Below are 21,900 nucleotides of genomic sequence, written 5' to 3' on the forward strand. Positions count from 1 at the left end.
ATACCTGTTGGAAAAAATGAATGGAGAGGGGCTTCTCTTGTGGTCCAATGGTTAAGAATCTGCCTTTCAATGCAGGGGACTTGGGTTCCATCCCTGGTACCGGAGGATCCCACATGCCTTGGAGCAACTAAGCCTCTGCACCACAACTACTGAGCCCTTGCTCCCAGAGCCTGTGCTCCCTAACAAGAGAAGCTGTGACAATGAGAAGACTGCATACCACAACTAGAGAAGAACTGCATATGGGAACAGAGACCCAACACAGCAGAATAAATAAATACGTAAAAATGTAAACAGTGGAGACCCATTGTACAGACAGGAACATCTAGGCAGAAGGAGTCTGTAACTCTGGGCTTCCAGCCCTGCTCCCCTCTCCCTTGGGATTCTCCTTCTTCCCACCGCCGCCTTCCCCCACCCCGCCTCCCTCCTCTCCTGGGCTGGGAAGGGTTGACGAGCTAGAGAAGGCAGGCAGGCAGCCATAGAACCATTCCAAGAAGCGAGAGAGATCCTGGTGCAGGGGGAGAATTAAACTCCCGGCGTCAGGGGTAGGTGAGAGAAAGGCAGTTGTCTGAGTCAGCGGGAGAGAGAGAGCGGCCCCTCTCCTGGGGCTCCTGATGGGTCAGATGTAGTACCTCCTGGTCCCCGGGCCCACCACGTGCAGAGCGGCTGGGCCCCGGGAGGAGGGATGCTCACCAAGGAGGGGCAGGCCTGCTTGTTTGCTGGCTCCCACCCCAGGATTTATGGCGCTGCCCTTGAGCGGGAGTCTCTGACGAAGATATATGGGCCTGCTTATCTGCTGGGAGTGGTCCCCACGCATGACACTGAGCGGCTCCTGCCGCAGCCACCATGTGCAGCAGGAGATCTACGGCTCTTTCTCCTGGCTGGAATTCCTCCACTCTGCAGCGGATGGGCCAGCAGCCACTTAGCCAGGAAAGAAAGGCCCTGACCAGCTCGGTCCCTGTGCAGTCGTAACGCTTGGTGGCTGAGAAGGATGGCGCTACCCAGTTCCCTCATGCCTGCTGCGCTCCGCGGTGGCCCTGAGTGGCTGGACACCACCAACAGTAAATCCTATGATGGCCCAGACGTAGAAGTCCAGGAGGGAGGGGCGTGGGAGAGGGTGGGATAGGAGGCTCATGTGTATTGAGGGTGCTTCCTAAGTGCCAGGCATTTGCCACGTATACTACCTGCCACCTCTGCCCCTGGCTGTCCGGGGCGTCAGAGTCATCAGCTGTTTCTCAGATGCAGTAGCTGAGACTCAGGGACTTCTGTGCTGGTCCAGCGGTTGGGAATCCACCTGCCAGTGCAGGGGACACTGATTTGATCCCTGGCCCAGGAAGATTCCACATGCCCGAGGGGCAACAAAGCCCATGAGCCACGACTACTGAGCCCACAGCGAAGGCTAGCACCAGCTCACTGCAAATAGAGAAAGCCCCTGCACAGCAATGAAGACCCAGAGTGGCCAAAAGTAAATAAAAAAGAAAAAAAAAAAAAAGGAAAGAAACCAAGACTGGGAGGGGCGGGGAGGGGGGCTGCACTTACGAAGCACCATGTGCATTACCCTTGCTATTTAACATTTTTTTTCCACCTAATAGGTGGACATTTTTACCCCCTTTTAGACATTAGGAGCTTAGGCCTCGACAAGGGGACAGTAAGGATGAGGATGGCTACTGGCTGCACCCTTGCTCCGCCCACACCTTAAACCCTTTGCGTGTGCTTTGTCGTCATCACAGCCAGTCAAGGAAGTAGCTACGTTCTACTGTCCCAGTTGGATTAATGAAAAATGGGGGTCAGGGAGGTTGGTAATAGTGGGGGCAGGATAGAGCCAAGGTCCTTCCTCTTTCTGCATCACTGGGCCAGGCTGAGATGATTCTTGGGGACCACACCAATCGCTTTCTGGTTCACCATCGGAGATCAGCTGGCGGGGCATGGTCTTCATTTTAAAGGGACCCCGAACCCCTAGTCCTCACCTGTTGTTGTTCCCACCTACTGGCAGCTCCTTCTTGCGGGCCCCCAGTCTCTCCAGCCTTCCCCAGTCAGCCTGAGTGGCAGGCAGAGTCTGGGAACTCTCTCTGGGATCTCTCTCCACAGCTGGAGACTGTCAGACTGTCTCTCTCCTCCTCCCAGGCAGTGCTAGCCCTGGGAGACTTACGGTAAAGGCACTTTGATCACAGAAACTCTGGGGAGCAGAAACGAGTGGGAAAGAGAGCGCGTGCGAGAGATTTACATCCAAAGCCAGATCAGAGAGCCCCGTCCGCCGCAGTTACGCGGGGACTGGTTTCTGTCACAGGGCCGTGGCCAAGCAGCTCAGGACCAGAGCGGCGAGGCGCCAGCCTGTCCTCGGAAGAGGTAATGAGGCTGCCGGGCGGGTGTCCCCTGGCCTGGCTGTCTGACAGAGTCATCACCTTTGGGGTGGAGAACCAAACCTCCCCTTTACTCCCCAACTCATTAGAGTCAAAGAACATCAGAGCCAGACGGCCCATAAAGATCTCTCCCCACCTTGTTAAGGATCCAAAAACTGCGACTTGGGAGGAGAGTGACTTCCCAAGTCATGGGTTTGCTAGGGACAGGGCTGAAGCTAGGATCTGGAACTCGGGGCCATATTCTTTCTACAACAGGAGAGGGAGTGGAGGGAAGCAGTTAAGAGCCCAGACTTTGGATCAGGCAGGCCTCGGTCCATAGGTGAGCCCAGATCCAGCCTCGCTGCTATGTGATCTGGGGCAGGTGTCTCAACATCTCTGCTTCTTCACTGAATATACCCGGCTGAACACTGCTGTGAGGCTCAAGTGAGACACGTGCCTAAGGAAAGCCCGGCCCTGCTTACTGTAATCATTGCTGTCCTTGTTGTTGGGCTTTGTGATCAAGCAGAGCAGAGGGGGAGGAATGGAGCAGGTGGAGGGCAGGGCGTGGAGGCAGAGTGTGGGAGGGCAAACAGCTCCCTCCCCGAGTGACGGGCCTGAGTTAGTGACCTGGGCTCCTTGGTGAGCAGACCTTTGACATAGATGATCTCGTTTAATTCCCCCACTACCCTATGAGCTGAGTGGAAGTATCCCCATTTTACAGATGAAATGAGAACACTAAGGTTCAGAAAGTGAAAGTGTTAGTTGCTCAGTCGTGTTCAACTCTTTGCGACCCCACAGACTGTAGCCCACCAGGCTCCTCTGTCCATGGGATTCTGCAGGCAAGAACACTGGAGTGTGGTAGCCATTTCCTTCTCCATGGGATCTTCCCAACCCAGGGATTGAACCCAGGTCTCCTGCATTGCAGGCAGATACTTTACCATCTGAGCCACCAGGGAAGCCCAAGCAATTCAACCAACTTGACCCCATTGCCCAGCTGGTGAGATAGGGCAGGACTAGAACCCCAGTCTCTGTTTTTTTTTTCCAGTTTGCTCGTGGCCCCTGAGACCAGCCTCACTCCAGGGGTGCCTGTGTTTGCAGGGCATGAGATGGGCAGCCGACTCTGTTTAGATCCTCCTAAGAGGCTGGACCCACTCTAGCCTGGCCTGGATGAGGCCCCCAGCTTTCAGGCTCCCTCCTGGGCTCAGCCGAGTCCAGCCTCCCCTGCCAGAGGGAGGCAGTGCCCTGGTTCTCTGGACGCCAAGTGGCCCACCTGGTCCTGCCTGTTTCCCTGGAGACAGGTGGGGTTGACTCACCCCGAGTTGGTGCTGAGGGAGGGACACAATCTCCTCTGCTCCCCAGCTCCTGCCTGTGTTGTTGACTTAGGCTGGTTCTGTGGCTCTGATGGAGAATAACACAAAACACACCAGAATGCAATTTCATAGTAAATTACTCTGATTTTTATGGTGCTGTGTATCCTGTCTCTATCTAGTTTACCGTGGGAGTTTTTCTCGTTGAGTTTTAGTTCCTCTGCCCCCTGTCTCCACCGGCAGCACTTGATTACAACACAGAGAAGGATATAGAAACCATTGAGTGCTCCTCAAGTTGTCACTTCGAGGAAACTGGGGCCCCGAGAGGTGAGATGCCAGCACCCATGTCCCATGGCATGGCTAGATTCCAGGATCCCTCTTACACGGACCACAGGGCTGCCTATGGGATGCACAGACAGGCAAGTTTGGGGACAGTGTTCTCAGAGCTGCCCCCAACTCCTCTTCCTTAACACCAAAGCAAAGTGGGGGTGCTCCCCCACCCTGCTCTCAGTCTGCCCTTTCAGGACCCATCATCTTGTCTCCTTTATCCCTGAAGCTAATATTTATTGGGGAGGAGGTCCCTTGAAGGCCACTGCTGAGGTTCTTGTAACTTGATTTGCATAAAAAGGCTGAGCATATGGAACTGCTCTCTTAATAAAGTACCAGCATGTTTGAAATTGGGTACAGATTGGGAAAGGGGTGTGTCAAGGCTGTATATTATCACCCTGCTTATTTAACTTATATGCATTGTGTGTGTGTGTGTGTGTGTGTGTGTGTGTGTGTGTGTGTGTGTTAGTCACTCAGTCGTGTCCAACTTTCTGTGACCCCATGGACTGCAGCCTGCCAGGCTCCTCTGTCCATGGAATTCTCCAGGCAAGAATGCTGGAGTGGGTTGACATTTCCTTCTTCATATATGCAGAGTACATCATGCAAAATGCCGGGCTGGATGAAGCACAAACTGGAATCAAGATTGCTGGGAGAAATATCAATAACCTCAGATATGCAGAGGACACCACTCTATGGCAGAAAACAAAGAGGAACTAAAGAGCCTCTTGATGAAAGTAAAAGAGGAGAGTGAAAAAGTTGCCCTAAAACTCAACATTCAGAAAACTAAGATCATGGCATCCAGTCCCATCACTTGATGGCAAATAGATGCAGAAACAATGAAAACAGTGACAAATTTTATTTTCTTGGCCTGCAAAATCACTGCAGATGGTGACTGCAGCCATGAAATTAAAAGATGCTTGCTCCTTGGAAGAAAAGGTATGACCAATCTAGACAGCATATTAAAAAGCAGAGACATTACTTTGCTGACAAAGGTCCATCTAGTCAAAGCTATGGTTTTTCCACTAGTCATGTATGGATGTGAGAGTTGAACCATAAAGAAAGCTGAGTGCCAAAGAATTGATGCTTTTGACTTGTGGTGTTGGAAAAGACTCTTGAGAGTCCCTTGAACTGCAAGGGAATCCAACAAGTCAATCCTAAAGGAAATCAGTCCTGAATATTCATTGGAAGGACTGATGACGAAGCTGAAGCTCCAATACTTTGGCCCCCTGATGCAAAGAACTGAATCATTGGAAAAGACCCTTATGTTGGGAAAGACTGAAGGCAGGGGGAGAAAAGGATGACAGAGGATGAGATGATTGGATGGCATTACCAACTCAATGGACATGATTTTGAGTTAGCTCCAGGAGTTGGTGATGGGTAGGGAAGCCTGGTGTGCTGCAGTCCATGGGGTTGAAAAGAGTCGGACGCGGCTGACTGACTTAACTGAACTGGTGTTTAAAAACTGCCAGGATCGGTGGAACTGAGGTGACACCTCGAAACCCCCAGAAGTTTCCTGGGCCCTCCATCCATCAGACTGTGCTCCTCCATACCCCATCGCCAGGGAGCCAATGCTATTTGCTAGGCTTTAGGTGAGGCGTTCAAATCCAAGTCACTCCAAGTATGCCAGTGGTGCCAGCATCATAAAGAACTTGCTAGATATGCAAATGGGTAACCTGATCCCCTGCTGAGTGCACACACATCAGAGTTTGAGCAGGGCTACTTGGTTTTGGTTTAGTTTTTATTATTTATTTTTGGCTGCTCTGGGTGTTTTAGTTGCTGATTTCCTCGTGGCATGAGGGATCTTAGTTCCCCGACTAGGGATCGAATCTGCGTGGAAGGTGGATTGGAAGGTGGATTCTTAACCACTGGACTGCCAGGGGTGTCCTGAGAAGTGCTATTTGAAACCATACTTTTAACCTTCACTCATCCCCACTTCACAGATGCAGACCCTGAAGCCTGTGAAGGGTCCATGGCTAGTCCGGGTGATGCTGTTATTAAGATATAGGGCTGGGATTCAGACTCTGGTCCTTCTAATACCAAAGGATGTTGGAGGATGGGTAGGGTTTCAACAGGAGAAGATGGAGAGAAGGGGCATTGAGAAGAAGTGACCGGAAGGTGGAGCTGTAAGATGGTGAGGGTGAGTTTAGGAAGAATATTAGAGTCATTTGGAAAGCGGCTTTGGCTCTTTCCAGCAGGTGATGGAGAGCTACTAAACACCTAGGAGTAGAGCATGATCCCTCCATCTATCCATCTTCCCAACAGACCCTGCATTGCAAGATGCTCCCAGGTCTGTCTAAAGGCACTGGGGGTCCTTGTGGCTGAGATGTGCTCTTGACCCTTCCTTGAGGACTCTGGCTACACATCTGACCTCAGAACTGGCTGAATCATCCAGCCCAGTGTGGAGCTGAGGGTCAGATGGGCAGGCCGCTGGGGGCTTGGACCACGGGGAGGGGGGGGTGGCAGCAGTGGGAGGAGCCCTGGATGGAGAGGAGGATTCACGTGCCCCGAGTCATCTCCTCCCCAGCAGAAACACCTGCACTTCCTTCAGCTGGGTCTTGAGGGCTGCTGTTCCTGGGCCAGCTTGAGCCACCTCCTGCTCCTGTGTGTCACTGCTCTGCCCACAACCCGGGCTCCGAATGGACAAGGACCTCCTTGTGTCCTGGAGTTCTGTATCTAGCGCAGCCCACTGTAGCATTTTCGACAGTGAGCTCAGGGCAGGGAGCAGGGCTGTCAGTGCAGTAGAAGCAATAGTGGGTTTCCAAGTCTAAGGTGCTTGTCCCAGGGGTCAGCTCAGACACACGACCACTCCCCACGCCTCCCCTTTTCCCTAGCTGTCCCATCCCGGCTCCCCTCGCTGTGCTAGTCAGTGCTGATGGCACTTCCTACATCGCCAAACTTACAGAACCAGAAACTGATGAATGAAATAGGTAAGACTTATCATCCCCATTTTACAGATAGGAAGATGGTGGCCAATAAAAGTCAAGTGACTTGCCCAGTATCACAGGCTCAGAACCAATGCCACAACCCAAAACTGTTGGCTTTGAGTCTGTAGTGAAGTGAAGTCGCTCAGTCATGTCCGACTCTTTGCAACCCCATGGACTGTAGTCCACCAGGCTCCTCTGTCCATGGGATTTTCCAGGCAAGAGTACTGGAGTGGGTTGCCATTGCCTTTTCCAGGGGATCTTCCCGACCCAGGGATAGAACCCAGGTCTCCTGCGTTGCAGGCAGACGCTTTACGGTCTGAGCCACCAGGGAAGCCCCTTGAGTCCACAGACCCTCCCTGTTTAAAACCTTGAACACTATTTCTAATCTGCTTTGGGGAACTTTCTAGAATATGAACGCCCAATGTGTCACCAGTCACATATCCTGGCCTCAGCATCTCATATTCTGGAAAGTTCCCTAAAATAGACCAGAAATAGCTTTCAGGGTTTTAAAGTGGAAGGAAAGTGAAAGTCGCTCAGCTGTGTCCAACTCTTTGCAACTCCATGGACTATAGAGTCCATGGAATTCTCGAGGCCAGAATACTGGAGTGGGTAAGCCTTTCCCTTCTCCAGGGGATCTTCCCAACCCAGGGATTGAACCCAGGTCTCCAGCACTGCAGGCAGATTCTTTACCAGCTGAGCCACAAGAAAGTATGGACTAAGTCAAGAGCCTTGGGTTGTGGCCTTGGCTCTGAGCCAATGACACTGGGCAAGACACTTGACTTTTACTGGCCACTATCTTCTCATCTGTAAAGTGGGGATGATATTGAATAAACACTACCTATCTCCATACCTGTCCTTGCCACCCACCTGCCAGCATCCTTATGGGTGCCCCTCCTCTGCCCCTACCTTCTGGGGAGACTGTTTTCTGCTCTCTTGCCTCTCCGTTTCTAGAAGCCCCTTATCCTCTTGGCAAGCCTCCCCTTCCTGACTCAGAGCCGTAAATCCTAGATACCTAGGAATTCAAGGTAATGGTGGGTATCATGGGATGAGGCTAGCCTAAGCTGCCCTCCGGCCCCATCTATGTTCCGTGGCCAGTCCCAGTTCCATGGGGACAGCCTGGAATGCAAACAGCTTGGCCTACAGCCTCTGCTCCCAACACACCGGCTGACCCTGCGTGGTGCCGAAGGGCACATGTTTTGGAGCAAGCCTGTCCAGACTGGAATTCTCATTTTGCTCCCCTTAGCTACATGACCCGGGACAAGTTGTGCTTACTGCTTGTGCCTCCGCTTACCCATCTTTTACAATGGAGTCGTGATAGTACCTACTTCATAGGATTTTGGGGGACTGAATAAGTGAATGCCCCCAAGTGCTTAAAAACAATTTGCCACATAGAAGGTATTCATACTAGAGAAGCCTCAGTTTCCCCATCTGTAAAATAAAGGGGGTGTGCTCTCTGCTCCCCAAGAGATCCCTCTCTAGCTCTGACATTGCAGGGTTCAAGCTCTGTCTGGGCAGTCTTCAGCTCTGCTTAGTTCTCTCCCTTTGTGGAATGCTCAGCACAGGGTCATGTGCAAGATTAATAAACAAATGGAGAAATAAATAAATAATGCCTTTCATTTGCGCAGTGTTGAATAGTTCACAAAGTACTTTCTCATCCATTAATGATCTCAATGGAGTCATCACGCAGGCTCTGGGAAGTAAGCCACCCAGCGATTATTACTGCCATTTTCAGATGGGGAATGAGAGCTTCAGAAAGGCAAAGTGACTTGCCCAAGGTCATGTAGGTATTTGATGTTGGCATGAGAAGAGGTGAAAAAGAAGCTGAAAAGGAAAGGAAGAGGGGGGAAGGGTGGGGGTGAAGAGCTCTAGGTGTCAGAAAGTAGAAAGATGAAGTAGAAATTTTGCAGTAAGGGAAGGGGAGGGAGTAGCATGTTATATGCATACCACCGTGTGGGAAACAGACAGCTCCTGGGAAGCTGCTGTACAGCACAGGGAACTCAGCTCGGGGCTCGGCAGCGACCTAGAGGGTGGGACGAGGGTGGGATGGCAAGGAGGCTCAAGAGGGAGGGGATATTTATGCACAGAGCTGATTTGCTTTGTTCTATAGCAGAAACTAGTACACCATTGTAAAGCAATTGTACTCCAGTTAAAAAAATAAGGAAAAATAAATGCAAAAATAAAAAGAATACTTGTCAAACTCAGAGCTTTGAAGTTTCTCCTCCTGTTTGTGGTTTCTCAAATATATGACTCCCAGGGGGGTAATTTTCTTCCCTCACTGTGACTGAGTTAGTGTCTGGGACTCAGTCTAAGCTTTAGCTGAAAATCAGTAAAATCTTGGGCTGCATTAATAGAGGCATGGTGCTCAGAGTCAAGGAGGTGAAAAATCCTTTCTGTGTGGGAACCCCATGTCTAGTCCTAGGTACAGCACTTTGAGATGGACTTCGACAAACTGGAGGTGGATGAACCCTGAGCTCTCTGGGACAGAGTTGAAGGAAACAGACTTGAGGAAGAAAAGACTCAGAAGTCTCAGCAGAGTCTTCACCTATTAGAAAGAATCTGGACTTGCTCTAGGAGGCCCCAGGGGGCAGAAACAGGACTGATGGACCAAGGTACCAGGGGAACATTTAAGTGCAACAGGGAGAGAACTTGTTAATCTCTGCTGCCAGTTCTCCGAAATAGTTTCTGACCCCTACTATCCCCCCATACTGCTTACACACTGAAGCTCAGGTTCCCTTGATTCCCTCTTTCCTGGCTCTCCTTGATGTCCTTTCCAGGCTGTAGGAGTAGGGTGGGCCATGCCCCTTGTCATTCTTCCCTCGGGTTATGAGCATGTCAGGGATCCCTGCCTTGGGTGCAGGCTCATGGTTGAGGACGCTTCCAGCCCTTAACAGTCATGCAAGGCTCTGTGCAGGGAAGGCCCCTGGGAAACCCGAAGGGACTTGTTTGAGAAGACAGTGCCTGGGTGGGGCAGGATTAAACAGCCCCCCACCAGGCCTGGGGAGCTGGTTGCTGAGGAGGGCGAGGTCAGTGAGGATTGGGTCTGTGTGGGGAAGGCCAGGGGCCAGGGCAGGAGTGTGGATGAGGGTGCAGGGATCCTGAAAGGAGACAGAATGAGCTCTGCTGGTGGGGGAGGGGGGAGCGGGAGACGCATCTGCCAGCACCATCTCTCCGGGTCCAGGGCTCAGTCTGGCGTCTGCTGCCCTCTCAGCCGTGGCACTCATTCTCAGACGGAATAAAAACAAGGCGATTATCGTGGGTGTTCCGGCATCCTGAGCACCCCCTCAGAGGCCACACCGACTGGCGGCAGGGATGGGTCTTTAAGAGAGTGAGAACTAGAAGGGCTTAAAAAAAACCCCAGCTTGTCAGCAGTAATCGGCTTTTGTTCTGCTCTGTCTCCGCTGGGGTTCGTGCTGCTTCGCAGGGAGATAATTTACCTCTAAGAAGCTTTGCCATCTCAGGGGCCAGCACACAGGGCCCACGGTCTGAACTTGGGGCTCCGTGGCCCCTCCGTCCACCCCTGCCGGCCCACTCCTGCAGCGGCAGGCAGCCTCCAGGAAGGTCCTGTCTCTCTGCCTTATTTTCCAACGCTTTCTCACCCCTGCCATTGCTCTTGGTGGTGACGGGGTGGGGGGGGGAGGCAGGGATTCCCCACGTCTCCTTCCCTGCTCCCTTCTCCCAGCACCATGGCAGGGAGGACCACACAGGAGCAGGACAAGGGCTGGGAGGGGAGGGGTGGAAATGCAGTCAGGCGCTTTTTTTCCCTTTTTTTTTTTTGGTTTTGCGACCTGGCATGTGGGATCTTAGTGCTTGGACCAGGGAGTGAGCCCGCACACCCTGCAACGGAGGTGCAGAGTCTTAACCACTGGACTGCCAGGAAAGCCCCCGAAAGCTAGTGTCCTGCAACCCTTCCTCCATCACCTGGGCCTGACTCTGACAGAGCAGATAAAAACACAGGATGATCAGCTAATTAATTAACTTTCTAATTTTTATCGGGGTATAACTGGTCAATATGGAGGAGGGCATGCCAACCCACTTCAGTATTCTTGCCTGCAGAATCCCTGTGGACAGAGGAGGCTGGTGGGCTACAGTCCGTGAGGTTGCAAAGAGTCGGACACGACTGAGCAACGAAGCACAGCACACATAGCCGATTAACAATGTTGTGACGGCGTCAGGTGAACAGCGAAGGAACTCAGCCACACATGTACGTGTATCCATCCTTCCCTAAATCTCCCTCCCATCCAGACTGCCTCATAACATTGAGCGGAGTTCCACGCAGTGTGTATATATGCATATGTATACAGTAGGCCTTTGTAGGTTGTCCATTTAAAATACAGCACATGATGGTCAGTTAATTTAAATTTCAGATCAGCAGTAAATAAATGTTTTTGGTATAAGGATGCCCCATGGAAGATTTGAGATATACTTACTTTAAAAAATGTATTTAGTGTTTTTCCAAAATCTACATCAAGTGGGGGGTCTGTGTTTGATCTGGCCACGCTAGTCTTGATGGCTCCTTCCTACTGCTTCTGGGATGTTCTGGGAGCATCTCCCGGCTGAGAGGGCACAGTCCCAACTCTTAACCAAAACCATTTTTAATTAAAGATAAAGGCCCCATTTCACAATTGCACAGAGACCATGATGACTGATGGCCTTTGGGAAGCTTCGGGGTGGCCTCCAGCAATCAGTGATTGTTGTCAGCACCGCCTAAGAGAAAGGCACACGTGTAAACATGTAAGCATCCCTATTAGAGATGATGGAAGGGAGGCCTGGAGAGGCAGAGCCAGTGGCCCAAGGCAGAGCAAGGCAAAAAGGCCTCCAGGCTTTTTGCAAAGTGCTCTGCTCACCCCATGTATCACTCGAAGCAGCCACTTGAGGAAGAGTGGATGTGGGCACGATGGTCAGGGCTGAGAGAGAGGGAAGGACCTAGGCTCATGTTTCTGGCCGTCGCAGCTTCCCGCCTCCAGCTAGCCCACTCTTAAGTCCCCTGCCCGGTGCAAACCCTGTGCAGTCCACAAACAACCTTCCTGGAGGGCTTCCTGGAAGAATCTTCAGTTGCTGAAAATGACCCTGGGGGAGCTGAGTTCAACTCCTGCTTCTCTGAACAGCACCCTGGGCAGAGAGGTTAGGTTGCTCAGAGGAAGGGAGGCAATGATTCTCTCTGTGGGAAGCTGGGCTCCAGTCCCCAGCACTGCACTGTGAGACTGACTGACCAACTCGAGGTGGGCTCGGGGGGAAAGTCTGACCCCGAGACATCGGGGTCAAGTTGCAGGAACTGGACTTGGGGAAGTAAAGGCTGGGGAGTTTCCACCCCTTCTTCATATGTTAACAACCTGGGCTCGCACCGGGAGTCCTGAGGGTAGAAATAGGACCTCAAGGTGGAGGGTCCCAGGGGTAAAGCCCTCATTTGCCCAGAAGCTGGGGGAGTGGCTGATTCTGGTCTCTGTTCTGTGTGACCTTGTTCGAGGTGCCTGCCCTCTCTGAATCTCACTGCCCCGCCCGATTAGAAAATTGCAAGGAGCCCTAGATTGTATCCAAGCCTTTTTCCAGTGAAGAGTCAAGGTGAGCCTCACTCACGGTCCATTAGCGGACTCCACAAGCCAGCAAGCTGAGGTCAGGGGTCATGCTTGACTCTGTTTGGTACTCCCCTCGTCCTCTATCTGGCTTCATCAAGATGTGTTAGTTGTTGGGGGATAAAAAGGAGAGAGATTCATTCATTCAAACCAGTGGGTGGTTAACAAAGCAATCAAGGCCTTGTTTAACCCCTAGCCGGTGAGCCCAGCCTCTCCCTTGTCACTCCAAGTGTCCACTAGGCTGAGCTTCATTCTTCCTCAAACGTGCCTGATCCCCTTGCCTACAATTCTCTCATTCATGACCTACCTTGTATCTACTCATCTGTGAAGACTTAGTTTAAATGACTGTGCGGGGACTCCCCTGACTGTCCAGTGGTTGATTCCATCCCTCCACTGCAATTGGTGCAGGTTCAGTCCCTGGTGGAGGAACTAGGATGCCCCATGCCTTACCTTGAGGCCAAAAAGAGGATTGTTGTTGTTGTTCAGTTGCTAAGTCGTGTCCGACTCTAGATACAACAGCAACAGAAGAGTTTGTGCAAAGCCTCCTGACCCCGCCCTGTGCTTGCCCTCCCTCAGCCCTTCCAGAGGACTTCATTGCTTCCTCCCTGATGTCCCAAGGGAGGGATCTTGTCCATTTTACAGGACACTTGCTGTCCTGCTGGGCAGGGTGTCTGTCTACTCGCCTGCTATGCACATGGGATGCTCAAGGCTCCTTTCAGCCTCCCCGTCTCAGCTTGCACAAGCCATCGCAATGAGCTTTCCCCACTAGCCCATCTTCTGAAGCGTCTCCAGTGTTACTTGCTTCACGGGACACCATGATCTGTAACTTAAATACAAATATGTTGCTGATATCTTTGTTTTCTGTCCTCAATTCAGGAACACAATCCCAGTGCCTTTGTCTTGTTGGTATCTCCGGCACCTAGAATAGAGCCTGAAACACTACGCACACTCGGTGAAGATTTATTGAGTGAAAGCAGCGGGTGAATGAATGACTCTAAGGCCCTGGGAGAGCACTGATTGCTTTGCTCAGCCAATCTCCACCGTCCCTCCCTCCAGAGGCCGCACTGTGAGTATCCTTTGGGGAAACTTCTCCTCTCTCTGTGCTGAGGCTGAGGAGGTCCAGCCTCTTCCCCAGTTGCAAAGCCAGGCCCGCCATCTAGGCTTGGCCCATCCGAGCATCCCTTCTCCCTGACCAGGAACAGGCACTGGGCCACACTGTTCCACGGAGCCCCAATCCCAGGACACTTGCTGCCAACATGGTAGGATGTAAACTTGTTGCTGCCAGTGGGAAAGTCTGTCTGGGAATGATGCCCACACAGGAGGAAGCTGATCCAAGAGATGGAGAGAGACAGGTTCCTGGCAACATTGCCAGAGCACCTGGATCCAGATGCGCCTGAAGCCACCCCTAGACTTTCCAGTTAGACGAGCCAGTGAGTTCTCATTTCTGCTTAAAGCTGATTTGAATTGTAATGTATTATTACAACTGGAACAGCCCTCATTAATGCCAATTGGGAAAGTGTGTTAAATCATCTTTTCATTATCATCTAGACTCCAACAGAGCCTGGCATGCACTAGGCACTCCGATACATGTTTTGAGTGAATAAATGGCAGTAGGCACTTTAAGAGGACGAATAACATCCCATTTACTTTAACATTTTCCCCTTTTCTCTCCAGACAAATGTTCAATACACATTATGCATGCGGTGAATGTTGATTGACCCCAGTTGGATGTGATTCATCTCCTTTTCTCTTCCTCCTTCTCTATTAACTTCCTATTCATGGAGGCCCCTGCCTCTTTCCCCCACCCTCTTTACAGCTCCCGAGTCCCCATTTTCTCATTCTTCTTTATCTTAATAATTACAATAGTTTGCAATTTATCATCCAGAAGAGGTCCGTGTCCCAAGTTTCAAAATAACCTGGGAAGAAAAGTGAACGCTAATAAATAAAATCATAGGTATGGGGTATGCCCGGGCTGACCGAGTTACACACCCGCCACGTGGCTTGTACAAGCGGTTCAGTTTCGCTTGACTCTCCAGAGAGGGGAAGGAAGCAGAGGGCATGGAAAAGCTCCCCTCATGTTGCCTCAGTCCTCTTTACCTTAGGAAGCAGGACACGATATTTGGAAGCAGCTACAATGATGAGGGTGCCCTTGTTTCTCATGGGTCCTGTCATTGGACCCAATGGAATTTGGAAATTAACCAGTCATTAAAAAGAGAACTTGATATCATTAAGAACTTCAGCCACATGCAAAAGTAGAGACAGTCATATAGTCACCATCATATACTCATCCATCAATCTCAATAAACTCACAATCTTCTTTCATCTCCATGCCCACCCACTCTCAATTACTTTGAAGTATATCATTTGTATGCAGCATTATAATATGCCATATTAAAGATATATTTATACACATATAAATGTACTGAATATTTATTGCTAGATGATAAATGCTCTTTTATTTTTTTAACAGAGTAATTTTTTTATTCATTAAAAAACTGATAAGGTAAAGATCCACTTCAAGAAGTTCCTCTTGTATGTTTTACTTGTTTTATTAGCAAATAAAGCATCTCATTAGCATCCCTATATGGGATGGCTTCATCTAGTCCTCAGACTCGGATCCATCTTTATCTTTACTAATTTGTAAGTAATGAAGTTTGGAAGTCTCCTTGTCAGATGCAGCCACACCAAACCAATCACAAAGATTGTTCTGTTCATGGAATTTATTTCTTGGTAAAGTATTTCAAATGTCTTTTGGATACCTGTTTATCAGAAACAGCTGTGATTTTACTCTTGAAGTGTTGAAACGTGGACAGCCTTGCCAGGATTCCCAGTTTTTCCATTCATTGTAAGTTTCTCTTGTAGAAACTGTTCAAAATTTCCAGAATCAAAAATTCCATCTTCTACTGGATGCTGCTGCTGCTGCTGCTAAATCCCTTCAGTCGTGTCCAACTCTGTGCGACCCCATAGACAGCAGCCCGCCAGGCTTCCCCATCCCTGAGATTCTCCAGGCAAGAACACTGGAGTGGGTTGCCATTTCCTTCTCCAATGCATGAAAGTGAAAAGTGAAAGTGAAGTTGCTCAGTCGTGTCCGACTCGGCCACCCCATGGACTGCATGCAGCCCACCAGGCTCCTCTGCCCATGGGATTTTCCAGGCGAGAGCACTGGAGTAGGGTGCCATTGCCTTCTCCATCTACTGGATGAGTAAGGTCTAAATTGAACTTCCAGGTTGACTTAAGCTTCTTGTCATTCTTTGGCGCCATCTTGAAGGCCAGTTGTGCGAGTAGAGAATGGCCTTACCTTACTTGTTGTTGCTGCAAATTCTTTTCCCAGCATATGAAGACACCTAAAGCCCAGGCTGACCCTCTTGAAAGTGGCGGGCCTCCTGGAGAGAGGCAGAGGCATAGTTGAGTGCATACCTATGAGTGACCTGATTACATTGGGCAGGATATCATCTGAGCAATTCCAGATGATACCTGCCCAAACTGGTGACTCACAAAATCATGAGCATACAAAACAGCTGTTGATTCAAGTCACTACATTTTGGAGCGCTTTGTTACTCAGCAATAGCTAATTGGTGCATACCCCAAAGTGAGTGTTAATCCCTTAATTTCATTAAACATCTAATTAGTACCAAAATTTTCTTGATTATATCATAAATGTTTTTTCTACACTTTGCTTGTTTTTGTCAGGTTCCACTAAGGTGTGTGTATTTTGATTGATGGATAAGTCTTTTATGTGTCCTTTAATCTAGAGTTTCTATTTCCAATCTTTTTTTTTTTCCTGGAATTTATTTTTTAAAGGACACCCTGTGTCCTTTATCCTGTAGACTTTTCCATAATCTGATTTTGCTGAATGCTATGTTGGCTTTGGGGGCTTCCCTGGTGGCTCAGATAGTAAAGAATCTGCCTGCAATGCAGGAGACCTGGGTTTGATCCCTCAGCTGGGAAGATCCAGAGAAGGGAATAGCTACTCACTCTAGTATTCTTGCCTGGAGAATTTCATGGACAGAGGAGCCAGGTGGGCTACATACAGGCCATGAGGTTGCAAACTAACACTTCATAGTGCATTTGGTGTGTTCCTTTGTCTCCAGATTACCTGTAAACTGGCAATCAGTTAGGTCTGGAGGCTTGTTGGGGTCAAGGTTTGATTTATTTTGGTGCTGTGTTCTTCCAACAGGAGGTATCAATATCTTGTTGCTTTTCGGTCACGTGGCTGCCCTTTCCTAGACTGACTAATCCATTAGTTTTAACAAAATGATATGGCAGCTATTCACTCTTCATTTGTCAACCATAACAATTCTATTAATATAAATTTCTTTTAATAAAGTATTTGGTTACCAATGCCACCGCATATAGAGCAAAGGCAGGAGAAGAGTTTGATTCTTTCCCTTTATTTGCCAATTTTCAAAAGAATGAGCTTGTTCCTTAGCATCCTTTGGAAGTAACCAACAAAGTTGATTTTGTGTGTTGAGCGTCATCATAAACTCACGAATTTAAACATTTTGATGTGTTTTTAATCCAGGGAATTGTCCCCATTGATGCTGAAATTGCACCAGCTTTCACCAGTGGGAGCCTATTCAAGTTGGCTCCTGAGTCATTTTGACACAAATCCCATAATCGTTGGTAATGTTTGATAGATTCCTTGTTTCTGGTATGAAGGTGTTCTGGCTTATTTTGTACTTTTTCCTGTCTTGGGCTGAGCATTAGCCTTTCCTTCAAGGATACTTAATTTTTTTGACATAGTTATACATGATGTTTCACAGGAAGAAAAAGCTCTGATGAGCTTTCCCCCGCTCCCCGCCTTTTTTTTTTTTTTTTTTTTGGTGAGAACAGAAAGGCCAGAAATGGTCAAGGAGGTCAGATTGCTTGGCACAGATAGCTGGCTTTCCCTGAGATAAGTTTGGAAAAGTCTACCAGGTAAGAGCATATCATTCTTAGGTTTGCAAAAGCAACAGTCTCAAGACAGATGACACTTCTTGGTGACCTACTGGTTTCCCTCAATGAAGAAGAAGAAATCTTAGCTTTGTAAACAAAGGTGCAAAAGGAAGAGTGATCTCAGAGCTGGCTGATTCCATGGATTGGAGTCTGAAGATGGAGAAGCACATGGAAATGTGACCTGTGGTCTGAGTCTTGAATGGGGCTCTTAGACCTACATCAGAGTGTGGACACAACCAACCTGCGGAGGCTGAGCTGTACCCCGAGGAGCAAGGGTGCCCGGGAGACCAACCACCCGTATGTCAGGTGCCTCTTCTATTACTGATCCTGGGCAGTTAGCTTTTCTAAAGCCTGTTTTTCTCATCTGAGAACTAAACTCACCCCTTCTGGACACACTTTGAGGATGAAATGAGATGATCAGGTGGAGATGGGACCAACTTGCACTTCTTGACTTGAGCTCGTCTCATTTTCTTTTCCCTTCTTCCAGAGATCTATGCCCCTAGACTTTCTCCATTTGGTTCATTCGCCAAACTAATGTAGTGTCAAAAAGCTTTGTCATTTCTCTTAGGGGACAGATTGACAGGGAACCACAGAGGCGGTGGAAGACCATTGCGCAGAGGCTCTGGGTCCACCAGGTTCACAGGGCTCCATGTGGGCTCCAGAGGGGCCTGGTATTGATTCTCTCTGAGGCCATGGGCTGTTTCAGGGTCTCCCTGACTCTCTACTTTTTAAATAATTATTTTAATTTATTTATTTGATTGTGCCAAGTCTGTGTGCCAATACTTCAATACGTTGACCATCTGATGTGAAGAGTCAGTCAGCTGTTGGAAAAGACCCTGATGTTGGGAAAGATTGAGGGCAGGACGATAAGGGGGTGACAGAGGAAGAGATGGTTGGATGGTATCATCAACTCAATGGATGTGAGTTTATGCAAACTCTGGGAGATAGTGAAGGACAGGGAACCATGCAGTCCATGGGTCTGCAAAGAGTTGGACTTGACTGAACGAGAACAGCAACAACAGCAGCCAAGTCTTAGTTGCAGCACGTGGGATCTTCGATATTCGTTAGGGCATGTGAGGTCTTAGCTGTAGCATGTGAACTCAGTTGCAGCATGCAGGATCTAGCAGCATGCAGGATCTAGCTCTCTGCCCAGGGCTTGAACCCAGCCCCCCTGCATTGGGAGTGGGAATATTAACCATTGGACCCCTGGAGTCCCTATTGATGTCCTACCCGTGATGATGATGATGAAATTGATGATACCAGCAGTAATATTAGTAATTTTATGTAACACCGACTGAGCACTTTCTTTGTTCTGGGTTCTGTTTGAGGTATTATATGTGTGTTTCCATTTGTTCAAGCTACCATCGTCTCTCCTCTAGGTTATGCAATAACTTCCCAACTGACCTTCACCCCTGCTGCCCTCCATCTATTTTTCACAGGCTGTCCAGAGAGACCCTTTTAAAACACAGGTCAGATCATGTTATTCCTCAAAGGCTGTCAATGTCCTTTCATCTCACTATGAATAAAAGATAAAGCATGCACGGTGGTCACCAAGCCCCTCATCCCCTGGTCGCTCACTGCCTCTCAGATCTCATTACCCTTCTCCCCTCGCTGTAGCCACCCTGGCTTTTGATAAGCACACCTCTGCCCCAGAGTCTTCACCCATGCTGTTCCTTCTGCATGGAAGGTTCCCCTCCCCACCCCTCCACCCTTTCGCTTCTTCCAGATTTCTGCACAAATAGGATCTCCTCAGCAGGTCTTCCCTTCCCTGATGGTTCTGCATAAACCAGCCCTCTCTTCTTGTCAGCTTCTAGCCTCATTTCTTCATAGCACTTCCACCACCTACTGAATTACACATTCACTCTTTGTGACTATCTGTCTCTGCTCCCTACAGTGCAAAGCCCACGAAAATAGGAATTTTTCATCTCTATCCTAAGCACCTAAGACAGTGACAGGTACATAATAGATGAGCAATAAATATCCATTGAATGAATGATCACATATTAACTCAATAATCTTCTGTGCTAGGTACAATTATTTTTCCATCTTTATAGGTGAAGAAGCTGAGGCAAAACTATTAAGTTGCCACTTTAACTGGCAACCAGCTATTTGCTTAACATCTCGTAACAAGTTAGTGGAAAGATGGAACTGGCTGATCAGGATGGCAAATGGAGACCATTGCCCAGAATCTCCTTCGCCTCTTTCTCTTCCTCCTCGTTCACTATGGGAATTTATAGGGGATTTCTTCTTCCTCTCTACCCACGTGGGCTTCTGCCCTGGCCCCGTGTCTGCCTGTCTGCCCTGAATCTCAGGCTGGATGAAGTAGAAGGAAACCCAGAGGTCCCCTTACCCTCCTGATCTGCTCGGCCAGCTCCTTATATGCTCCTCCCGGCTGCCCCAAGGGTGCCTACCCCAGCAGAAGGATTCTCCATGCCTGCAGATGTACCTGCTTCTGTCTGACCGTCAGAGATTACATAAAGTGGGGGGGGGGGGGGGAGAGAAGTTGCAGGGAGAGGAGGCAACTTGTTCATTTCTTTGCTCCCCTGAAAAATTTCCCATCTCTATCCCAGATACACAGGATGGAGGGGAAAGGTGGTCTGAAGCTTGATGGTTTGATGCTGCTAAGCTGCTGCTAAGTCGCTTCAGGCGTGTCTGACTCTGTGTGACCCCATAGACGGCAGTCCACCAGGCTCCCCCATCCCTGGGATTCTCCAGGCAAGAACACTGGAGTGGGTTGCCATTTCCTTCTCGAATGCATGAAAGTGAAAAGTCAAAGTAAAGTCACTCAGTCATGTCCGACTCTTCGCGACCCCATGGACTGCAGCCCACCAGGCTCCTCTGTCCATGGGATTTTCCAGGCAAGAGTACTGGAGTGGGGTGCCATTGCCTTCTCCATGGTTTGACAGGACCCATTTAAAATTTTTTTATTTTATTTTTTAATTGAAATATAGTTGATTCACAGTGTTGCCTCATTTCTGCTGTACAGCAAAATGATTCAGTCATACATGTGTGTGTTAAAAGAGTTAGTGGCTCAGTTGTGTCTGACTCTCTGCAACTCTGTGAACTGTATAACCTGCTGGGCTCCTATCCATGGAATTCTCCAGGCAAAAATACTAGAATGGGTTGCCATTCCCTTCTCCAGGGGATCTTCCCAACCCAGGGATCTAACCTGGATCTTCTGCACAGGAGGCAGGTTCTTTACTGTCTGAGCTTCCAGGGAAGCCCTTACATGTATACACATTCTTTTTTTGAATATTCTCCTCCTTTCTGGTTTATCATAGGATACTGAATACACTTACCTGTGCTGTAGAGTAGGACCTGGTCGTTTATCTGCTCTCTATATAAAAGCTTACATCTGTTAATCCCAACTTCCTGCTCCTTCCCCCTCCCATCGCCCCCCACCCCCTTGGCAATCACCTGCCTATTCTCTGCATTGTGACTCTGTCTCTGTTGGTAGAGAGGTTCATCCCTGTCCTGTTTTAGATTCCACAGAGAAGTGACATCATACGGCACCCGTCTTTCTCTTTCCGACTTACTTCATTTAGCAGATAATCTCTAGTTGTGTCCATGTTGCTGCAAATGCAGTATTTTGTGCTTTTTTATGGCTGAGTAGTATTCCACTGTATATATACACATCGTCTTTATCCATTCATCTGTCCACTGGGGTCAATTTGATGTCATCACTTTAACAGAGCTATGTCAAAAGAGCCATGTTGGCAATTCCCTTTGGGTTTTTGTTTTCATTAGAAAAATGATTAGGCTTGCACTCAGAGAAGTTTTTCCTTTGTAGCATACAGTTCTATGGATTTTGACAAATTCATAGTCTCATGCACCCACCACCATGATCCCGACACAGAATAGTTCTGTCACTACCAAATTCTCTTCTGTCCTGTCCTCTTCCCATGAACACTCCCCACCCACCCCCCCAACTTTGCCATCATTGGTATGCTATCCATCCTCGTAGTTTTCCCTTTTCTAGAAAGTCATGTCAGTGGAAGCATACACTGTACGGCCTTTTGAGTTGGGATTCTTTCACTTAACAAATCTGTGATGCGTCTATGGTCTTGCTGCATGTGTCGACTGAGTATTCTTGTTTATTGTCAAATGATATTCCATTGTATGAATATACCACATTTATATTATGCATTCACCATTGAAGGGTATTCAGGTTGTTCCCAAGTTTTGACTACTCCACATGCTGAGTGCAGGGTTTTGTGTGAATATACAAGTTCTCATTTTTCTTGGGTAAATACCTAGGACTAGGATTACTAGATCATGTGATAAGCCCTTGTGACTCCATGGACTATACAGTTCATGGAGTTCTCCTGGCCCGAATACGGGAATGGGTAGCTGTTCCCTTCTGCAGCGGGTCTTCCTGACCCAGGAATCGAACCAGGGTCTCCTGCACTGCAAGCAGATTCTTTTCCAGCTGAGCTACCAGGGAAGCCCTTAACTTTGTAAGAAACCGCCAAACTGTTTCTCAACAGTGGCTGAACGTTTT

The 21,900-nt window shown here is 48.9% G+C and overlaps 1 pseudogene; it reads right to left on the reverse strand.

The window, feature by feature from the left end:
* Nucleotides 1-15,063: 15,063 nt before the first annotated feature.
* On the reverse strand, nucleotides 15,064-15,725 carry LOC101114373 (ribosomal protein eL22-like 1; annotated as a pseudogene).
* Between the last annotated feature and the right edge of the window lie 6,175 nt (nucleotides 15,726-21,900).

This window comes from Ovis aries, chromosome 11, assembly GCF_016772045.2.
Source record: "Ovis aries strain OAR_USU_Benz2616 breed Rambouillet chromosome 11, ARS-UI_Ramb_v3.0, whole genome shotgun sequence".
Classification (NCBI taxonomy): Eukaryota; Metazoa; Chordata; class Mammalia; order Artiodactyla; family Bovidae; genus Ovis; species Ovis aries.